Source organism: Capsicum annuum, chromosome 3 (genome assembly GCF_002878395.1).
Source record: "Capsicum annuum cultivar UCD-10X-F1 chromosome 3, UCD10Xv1.1, whole genome shotgun sequence".
Lineage (NCBI taxonomy): Eukaryota > Viridiplantae > Streptophyta > Magnoliopsida > Solanales > Solanaceae > Capsicum > Capsicum annuum.
In genome coordinates this window covers 258,346,462-258,356,918 of record NC_061113.1, presented here as the reverse complement: position 1 = coordinate 258,356,918, position 10,457 = coordinate 258,346,462, and the positions used below count along the sequence as shown (strand labels likewise).

The following is a 10,457-nucleotide window of genomic DNA, read 5'->3' as shown; positions in this document are numbered from 1 at the left end:
GGTGCAATGTTGATGCGACTGCTTTAGCCCTATGAATCCATGGCCTTCCCAATAACATATTATATGAAGCATCAATGTTCAGCACTTGGAAATCCATAGCAAAATCCACAGGCCCGATTGTCAAAATGAGTTTTATTTCACCAATGGTATCGATTTTTGATCAGTCAAAACCTTTGATGCATACATTGTTAGGTCAGATTCTTTCTATATTTACATTTAAATTTTGTAAAGTTGACATCGAACAAATGTTAGCGCCTGATCCTCCATCAATTAACACTCGAGTGACGATGGAATGCTCATATTTCACAGTAATGTAGAGACCTTTATTATGTCTAGTACCTTCCACAGGCAATTCATCATCTGAGAAAGTAATCTTATTTGCTTCAAGGATTCTTTCAATAACTTTTTCCAGCTGATTCACTTTAATCTCACTGGGAACACATGCTTCGTTAAGAATCTTCATTATAGCCTTACGGTGTTCTTCTGAATGTATTAATAAAGACAACAAAGAAAATTGTGTTGGTTTCTTCTTCAACTATTCTACAACAGAATATTCTGGCAATTTCATTTTCTTTAAGAATTCTTCAGCTTCTTCGTCAGTAACAAGCTTCTTGACCGTCATTCGTTCTTCATTGCCTTGTTTATTCTTTCTTAACTCTACTGGGGCATAACATCTTCCAAATCGAGTTAATCCCCCTACTTCATCCACATCTTCAATCACTTCCTTCCCCTTGTGCATCACCACAATGCGATCATAGTTCCAAGGGATTGCCTTAGTATTAACCATAGGCAACTGTGACACTGGTTTAATAATAATGGGAGGTACGGAAGCTCCTTTTATGATTATGAGAGGCTTAGGGGATCTTCTAGGAACAATGAGTTTTGGCTTTACTTGACTTGACCCATCATTTTTTGAAATATCTTGCTCCATCACCAAGGGAACATTCGATGATTCGAGTTTTAATATCACCACCTCTGCTTCTACAGGTTTTTCTTTTGTCAAGTCTATATCATTTGTTGATTTTTCCGCATCAGTTTTAATTTTAATGATCGGCTTGAAGGATATTACAGCATCTTTACCACTGGGTATCACTTCGAGCATGTTTACTTTATTATGATTTGGCAGTGGATTTTGATTGATATTTGGAGCGTCTGTACTTTGTACCATGATCAGTTGGGTGTCAATCAGTCCTTGACTAGCTCTTTTCAGATACCAACATCTCTCTGTGTCATGCCCTAGGGCATCAGAACAATATTCACATCTTCTAGAATAGTCCAAGTTCTTCGGAGAAGGGTTTTGGATTCTTCTCTCAATTGGGTTTAGAACATTTATTTTTTTCAGTCTAGGAAATAAACTGGTGTAAGATATTCCAATAGGAGTGAAATTATCTTTGCCCATGTTATCCCTTTTGTATTCTACTCTAGGTCTAAAATTAGATCTAGGAGGTCCTCTTTGAATTTGCGGGATCAGTGGATGATTTTGGATAGCTGGTGCATGCCATTGCGGGTAAGAAGGATCCTGAGCATATGGTTGTGCATTGGAAATAGGATATTAGGGGGATTGAATGAAATATAATGTATTTTATGCATATGGTTGACGCGCACCTCTCCAATTTTGTCGTGGACCTGGTACGATAGTTGCTACGTCCTCTTTTCTTTTCTTCCCCCCGAAACTTCCGGCAACACTTTGAATTGCCTGCGTTGTTGCTTTCAAAGCGGCCTGGCTGATAAAATTTCATGACTTTATTCCATTCTCTACCATATCTCCAACCTTAATAACTTCAGTAAATGTGCTTCCAATAGTAGAAATTAAGTGATGGAAATAATTGGGTTCTTGAGCTTGCAAAAAGATATCGATAATTTCAGATTCCTTTATCGATGGTCTGACTCTTGAAGCCTGCTCTCTCCATCTGATAGCATATTCTCAAAAATTTTCAGTCATCTTTTTTCTCATGTTAGCAAGCGTAGTGCGATTTGGCATTATCTCAATGTTATATTGAAATTATTGAACAAAATCTCGAGCCATGTCATCCCATACGTGCCAACGAGAAATGTCTTGGTCAATAAACCATTCAGAAGCTATTCTTGTTAGGATTTCTCCAAAGTAAGCCATCAATAGTTCTTCTTTTCCTCCTACTCCTCTTAATTGATTGCAGAACTTCTTCAAATGGGCTACAGGATCGCCATGACCTTCGTATTTCTCAAACTTTGGCATTTTGAACCCTAGAAGAAAATGGACGTCCGAAAACATACATAAATCTTTGTATGAAACAATTTTTGGTCCACCTAATCCTTGCATACTTCTCATACTCTGCTTCAAGCTTCTTACTTTCCTAGCTATTTCCTCTTGTTCCTCATTTTTAACAATCTTCTCAATCATGATTGGAGAATCATGTTGATATGCATGATAATGTGGATTTTGGAATTTGAAAGTCATTTCAGGAGGATACAACAGATCATGACTTGGTTACCTCATATTCTTTGGTACTGTCGGTTGAGTACTTGCAGTAGCTAGTGCTATAAAAGTAAAAAATGGGTTATTTGTGACAGACGGATTGGTGGGCGTATGGTAGAAGTACCAGCAACACCAGACATATTAGCAAAAGGGCCGAATCCTGGTGGGTAAAATGGATCACTAGTTTGAGCTGGAACAGGATTTGGATCATTCGAAGTAGAAAGTTCAGGTATTGAAGAAGACGGGGCTTGTCCATTCAAACAAGCTTAGTACATCTCTGTCATCTGTTGTTTCAATAACTGAAGTTCTTCCATTGATGCTACTTCCTGTGAAATCAACTGATTTTGATCTTCTTCACTGTCAGACCCTATACCTTCTCTGTGGGTCATTTTTCTTTTTCCCTTATATCTGGTATTGTACGAATGTGATATCGGTTTAAACCACAAACCAACCACCAATTACTTTATCTTTCTATATCAAGTAGCAAACAAGTAAGTGTTATATATTCAACACATTATAACGCCACGTTGTATATCATGCTTCTATATGCATTTTTCAACCGATCATGGAAGGCTTTGTGTTTCATCCTGGCTTTTCCAGGCATGCTTTTTCAAAAGTTATGATCGAACTCTTTGGAGGGTTGTCTACGTATCATGCCAGTATATGAATCAGATCTTGCGTAGTTCGGGAGGAATTTAACAAAATGATTGTTTTGTCTTTTTTTTATTGAAGAAATTAAATAAGGTAAGTAAAGTAAAACATATGTAATTTATATAGAAATAAACAGTCAACTTCATTACATTTCATAATATAAATACAACAAAATAACTGACCTAACTCCTAAAATAAAATCTACTAACTGACATCTGACAAATAAAACTAAAAGACATAACATCTAAACAAGAAGTTTTAAAACTGAAAATGAAAAACTATGACAAAGAAAACAACTATCCATTTAAGGAGACTTCGGCTTAATATGTCCTCCCAAACTCAAATATATGTCCTCCAATAAAGTAGTGAGACGTTGTGCAAAAGCTGGAACTTGAGCCAAAAAGTCTTCACGATCCAACTGATGATAATCCAAACCCATTCTGGCAGTATCCTGTACTACACGATGGACCTTTCCTCAAAGGGAACTGAAGGCCTGATCCCATTCATGGGCTTGTCGATCTCAGAAATCAACCATCTCTCTTGCACGCTGTTCACGAGTAGAAACAAACTCCAACTGTTCTCGCAATAATCCTTTTTCACGGATCCATTGAGATCTCTCTCGATCAAATTCTTCTTGTATATTCTTTTCAACTTCTTGCAGTTGCTGTCGGCGAGATGCGGCAAGTTCTGCAACGTGTGACCCCCTAGCGGTAGCCAGTTTGATTTGTCCCCGAAGTGCAACCTCAATATCTACTGATTTAGCTTTCTCTTCAGCAAATTCCCTTTGTTGTTCGTCTATTTTTGCCCTGGCATGCTCTAATTTCTCTCTCAAAGCTTGGTTGGCCTCATGATGTTCTCGCATGGCTCTCTCAATTCCTATCCTGATTGCAGCTTCCTAATCTATAGTTCCCCTAACCGATCTTTCTGGTCTGACTGGCGGACTCAATTATTCTTCAAACCATTCACGATAATCAGGGTGCACTTCTCCTTTCTCACGCTCTATGACCATCATTTCAATCCCCATGATACGGCAACCCTCCCAAATCTACTGGGCCAATTTCTCTGGAAGTGGGATCTCTGGTTTGACCTCAAATACAAACTCGGTCATATTTTCCATAATGGAAATTATTTGACGTCTTCCTAGCCGACGTAAAACTCTCAATGAAACATACGGTTGAACACCCCTAATACCCATTAATAATAACAACGGTCGAATGACAGAACTGTGTATGACTTGCCTCCAAGGGAACCAAGGGAGATTCTAAGTGATTTTATCTGCTATCAGAGAGCGAAAAAGCTTATCCTAATCTCTAACTCCTTCTGGGCATTTATATTTCTCTATCCTCTCTTCGTAATCTTTGATGCGATTAAATCATTCAGGATTAAACCTTGCCATTGTAGGACGTCGGTAAATATGCTCCACAATCTACATCTATAATAAGATATTACATCCCTAAAAAAAACTCTTTCCTTTCTGACAAACGGTCAAAGCTCGGTAGATATCTACCAGGATCATTGGTACCATAGTGTAATCTTTTTTAATCAGTATCTGTACCACCCCCGTTAAACGAATATTAATTTTTTCTTCTCTCCTCGGGAAAACCATAGTGCCTAGAAAGGCTACCATGAATGCAAATCCTCTGTGAACTTTACAAGCCTCAAAACTTTCTTTATTATAAAGCTATTTACCGTACTTTTCAAACCCCTATTGTCTTCCATATCTGTCATACAAAAACTGCAAGAAAACCCAACCTTTTTTCATTGATTCTTCTTTTGAGTTTCGTATGTTCATGAGCTTGCAGAATCTGTTTATCGAAATGAGTCTTGGGGCTATAAGTTTCTTCCAATGCATATCCCCATATCCAACATAGGTCGCTATCTCCTCTGAAGTCAAAGTCAACTCAAAATCCTAAAAGCGAAACACATTGTTCTTCGGGTCCCAAAAGATTAGTAATGCATCAATCACCTCCCTATTAGGCTTGATTGACATAATACTCGTCAAAAAACTCAAATACTAATGTATCTCGTCATAATCGAATGTATCCATTTCGTTCCACCACAACCAAAGCTACAAAGGGGTACAATCTACAACCTGAAGCGGTACACTCCCATCCCTCTTTCTCTTGGACATTTTCCTTGAACAGGAGGAGACATTTTATACCTATTGATAAGGACATGAGATTAATAAATGTCTAGACTTAGGCAGGACTTAATTCATTAATTTTTGAAAAGAAGTTTTAACTTGACTCGTGAGAACTAGTGCGATCATTAAATTAAGACCTAGATGTAAAGAACTATTTTATTAAAAATCAAAGTGAGAGAAACATGAATGATAATATTTTTAGGAAAAATACTTATTTAAGTTGACTCAATCAAAAATTTTGCAATAACAGACCTCCAGAGAATTTTAACTATATGTTTAGAGACAATACCCCCTAAGTACATTTAAAAAGAACAAAAATCAAATAAAATGATTTAGAAATAAAGAAAAGAAGAATGATTGTTTTATGTATGAAGTTGTATAAAAATTTCAGCCTCACGACCTCTAAAGGTTCAGGACTGTTAAAATATATGTTTACATATTTTATTATTTTACAAAAATTCAGCTCACGACTCCTAAAGGTTCAGGCTATTATGATTTATATATATTATTTATTTTGTAAAAACTTAGCCTCATGATCCCTAAAGATTCAGGGCTATTAAAATATATATAAATTAGACTTGAGAATTAGAAAAATAATTATGAAAGTAATTATATTTTCAAAATATTCCCCAATAAGTCTATGAATAATTTTCAAAAGATAGGGTCGTATCCTGAGAAGGACTTCCTACGTATCCCACTAAAGAGTGAGAATCAGACCATTGTAGTTCATGAAGACCATAAAACTATATTACTAAAAAATTTTCTTTCTTTTAAAAATAAAATTTTCCTTTTTTAAAAAAAAGATAAAAAAATGATTCACTAAATGTGAGGATAATTTAATCTCTTGGATTTTAAAGTTGCCCAAAGCCGGTCAACAAACAAACAACCTTCCAAACAAATGTCAAAGAGCACGAAGGATGCACATGTTGGTCTTTATAAAGTAGGTCACCTGTCCTAGACAGACCCAACCCCTGCACCAAGTTCCGCTAAGTCAAATGCATATGATGCAAATAAAGCGGCACCTAATAGGGATAACCAGATTCTGAGTTTTTAGTTCTTCTAGGATTAAGCCTAATAGAGATAGGTGTCTAGACTGGCTTACCCGAGCGGACACTCGAGCCGGGGAGGGACAACTTGGTCAGTATCAGGGCAACACTGCCTTTGTTGTCGATCCGAGCCCCGCCTAACATGTGTGACTATAATCCTTCACCAGGTGTCTTGACACTCCGGCTATCTCAAAAAGAAAGTAGGATGCATGCGTTGCATTCCTTCTATCCTAGTTCAGAGACTCAGAAGGGGTGCGCAAGAGAAGACAGTATATAATACAGTTCAATCAATATCAAAGCGGTAAATAAGCGATAAGTAGGACGTAAGGCCAACAAACACAATATCAACAATAATTAAAGCAAGTATAAGTCAATATAAAAAGTTTGAATTCTTATTATTCCCCAACAGAGTCGCCAGAGATGTCACACCCCTTTTTGGCTCGAGGGTCGAGGTTGAAGTGTTTTTTCAATTCAAGTGATGGTTTTGAATAGGGATTATTTTATTTACAGAGTCGCCACTTGGAATTGAGTAATGGTGTTCCAAGTCACCTTTTTGAATCCCTAGTCAAAAGGAAATGACTCTTTTATTTGGTTTGTGAAAACAGAAGACCGGGTAAGGAATTCTATTGACCGAAGTAAAGGTGTTAGGCACCCCTCGAGTCCCGCGGTTCTAGCACAGTCGCTTCTATTGACTTGTACTTAACTAAAACTATTTCAATAAATTGTGTTAAGGCCTAAATTTGCTTATTTTACTATACCGAAAAAAACTTGTCTATTATCTTATATTAAATAAATCAACGAAAAAAATAATTTTAGAAAAATTGTTTATCAAGGTGCATTATTGCATCCTTAAATTTTAAATGTTTCAAAAGATACGTATGCCACATTCTTAATTGAGACGAATGTTTAAAACGCGTATAAAATTTATCTAAACCCGTAATAATAAATTAAAGCAAAATTCATTTAACATAATTAATTAAATAAATAATTATTAAATTTTGTTAATAAAATATACAAATCTACATATATTATAATAATAATTTTTTTTTGTAAAAATAATCATTTTAAATTAAATAAACTCAAATTATATATTATAAGACAAATCACACACGAAAATTCACAAAATAAATAATAAACTTTATTAGTATCAAATTTATTCATACTTTATTTTTTACTAATTATTAAATAAAATAATTTTATATTATACGCAAACATAGGGACATGGGTATTTATCCTAAAAGGAAACAATAATAAAAGAAATATAAAGATATCTTCTCTTCTACGTACATTCAGTATTCCAAAAGAAAAAAAAATAAAAAAATTTATTTTATTTTTTTACAATATTTATGGCAGCAATGGAGATCGCTGGAAAAGGGAGAAGGAAGGAGATCGATGAGTCACAACAGATTTGGTGATTTTCCGCCGGTTCAGGGGTTACTGGCGGAATTACGCTGGTTTTGGGTTACATCGATGAATGGGGACGGGAGAGGGGACGGCAGCGGCGGTTTTTCGTCGATGGAAAAGATTCTGACTAGATCTGGGGAGGGGTGTGACGACGCAGGGCCGGCGAAGTTTTTCCAGCGAGTTGATTCGCCGGAATCGACCATAAGGGTCGAATTTTGATAAAATAGAATGAATTCAGACAATGGTGAATTTTTTGATGTATTTCCGGCGAGAAAATTCGCCGAAAAATTCAAAGAAAGATTGACAATTTTCCTTTTATCCTTTAAATAATTTTTCATCTCCCTCTCGTTTCTGTTTTCACTGATTTTTTTTCCGTTCCCAACTATTCTATTTTTATTGATTTTTTATTCCAATCTCATTTTTTGTATGCATGTATTTTATTTTCATGCGCGTGAATTGCTATATCTGTGAGTGATGTGTGCAGTTTGTAAGGTATTCATGTTCTGGTGTGTGCATGTGAGAAATAGAATCTATTTTTTTTTTGTTTCACTTTTTTCCTTTGTGTCCCCATTTTAAATTTAATAGTATCAACATACAGAGTTTTAATTTAGAGACTTATTCATGTACAAATATATAAATATTCGATAATTTTAATCTCATAACATATAATAACAAATGTTCTTTTAATCAATCTACCATTCATAAAGCATGAAATCACTTGATATTTTTATTCATACTTTTTTTCCTCTATAAACTTACAACATAAAAAGAACCTGTAATTACATGAACTAAAAAATAAAGCGAGAAACAGTCTGCACTGAAAACTCAAACGGAATCAAATTCAACTTCACCCTTTTTTCTCTCTTTTTATCTGATATTTTTCACAGTCTGTCTTTCTCTTTCTTTTTCTATGTTTTTTTTACTGTCTGACTTTCTGATAATCTATAGGTGTCTGAGAATGAATGTACGTAGAATCCCCTGTTGAAAACAGTGTAAGTACCCTTAAATACAGGGATTGGGAGAATAGTTATCTTTAAGAGGGGGAACAGTTATTAATTGTCAGATAAGGGGGAGGGGTATTTAAAATTCAATTTATTATTATTATTATTATTATTATTATTATTATTATTATTTTTATATAGAAGATAATGGTAACAATAATAAATAAAGATAATAATAATAAATAAATAAATAAAATAATAAAACATTAATAATAATATACTAATAATTAATTAATTTTGTATTTATTAAACATAATAACTATTTATAAATAGACAAATATAAATATAATAAAATAGTATTTAAACTACTAATTTATTTATTAAAAATTTATGAAAATATTTTTAAATTTTTTATATTATTTGAAAAATTAGAATAATAAATAAAAATAAAATATCTTGAAGCTAACTTTATTTAACTATTTATTTTTTTAACTAAAAATTATTAAAAATAAAAATAAGAATCAAAATAATATATGATTAAATATAAATATAAATATAAATATAAATATTTAATATCGATAAACGAGTTAAAATTAGGGAGGATAAAAAATTACGTGTTTACACACACAGAATGAAAGAATTGTCAATTTTCAGTTATAGCTCTTGTCAATTTTCAGTTGTAGGTTGAGAGCTATATATGCTAACAAGACAATACAGTAAAATAAAATGGAAAATTAATAATGAAATGTAGCAGGTTTTCAGTTAGTAAAACTGACAATCAAATATCCAAATATTCACTGTAAATCATCAAATTTCATTATCAGCTGGTGGTTGCAACTAAAAATGAAGAGAAAAAAAATAACCAAAATCGTTATTTATCTTTCGCTTTAGACTTTAAATGGCCCCTTATTTTTTATGGAGCATTAAATAAACAAAGACTTTAAAGAAACAGACTTGATAAATTGAATTGATTTGCCAGATCATAAAACAAGTCCCCGTGTTAAAACAATTAAATTAAACTATAGATAAAAAGAAAATGCCAACTTTTATATTACCTTATTTTTGAGTACTAGTGTAACCGCGTAACGTTTGATTATTTAAAATTAAATGATTTTATCTATTATGGAGATTTTTAATAAAGTGTAAAAATTCAAATCACTTTTCAAAAAACTTTCACACTTTAATATAATAATGTAAACATAAACATATAGACATATATGTTTTACTAGTTCCAAGTGGTTGATGGATTATCACTTTTGCGTTTGCGTACATCTTTCCCTTGTTGCCACAGGCTAAGAGAGATTCATCAATTTGAACCATATTTGTGTTACGATTATTTTTCTTTTTTTTTTTTATACATTTAAAATCTTTCCTTATTATTAAAGTCAAATCTTTATAAATTTATTGATTACATTCTATTACGTACTTAAAACGTTTAAAAATCTGGAACTTTTTAATCTTTTCTTATTCTAATAGTTTTATAATTATTTTTAGATTTTTCAAATCTTCTTTAAATTAAATTTAGTTGATTTAGAATTCTTAAACTGATAGAAAAAATATCAGTTGTCGTTAATTTTGATGACTTCTAATAAGGAAAAATTTTACCATAAATATATTTAATTAATTTTCAACTCTTAAATTAGAAAAAGATATAGAAATTCTGATGTTTTCTCATAAGGAAAAGTTTTTACCATAAATATATTTAATTAATTTTTAACTCTTAAATATTAAGAAAAATAATGAAAAAGATGATTTTGTCTAAAGCAAGGAATTTTAATGAAGGGCAAAAAGTTCAATTCACTTTTCTAAAGGTCTTC

At 33.0% G+C, this 10,457-nt stretch overlaps 1 pseudogene; it reads right to left on the bottom strand.

The window, feature by feature from the left end:
- Positions 1 to 535: 535 nt before the first annotated feature.
- The window catches only part of LOC124896902, a 39,797-nt pseudogene continuing 29,875 nt past the window's right edge, over positions 536 to 10,457 (bottom strand).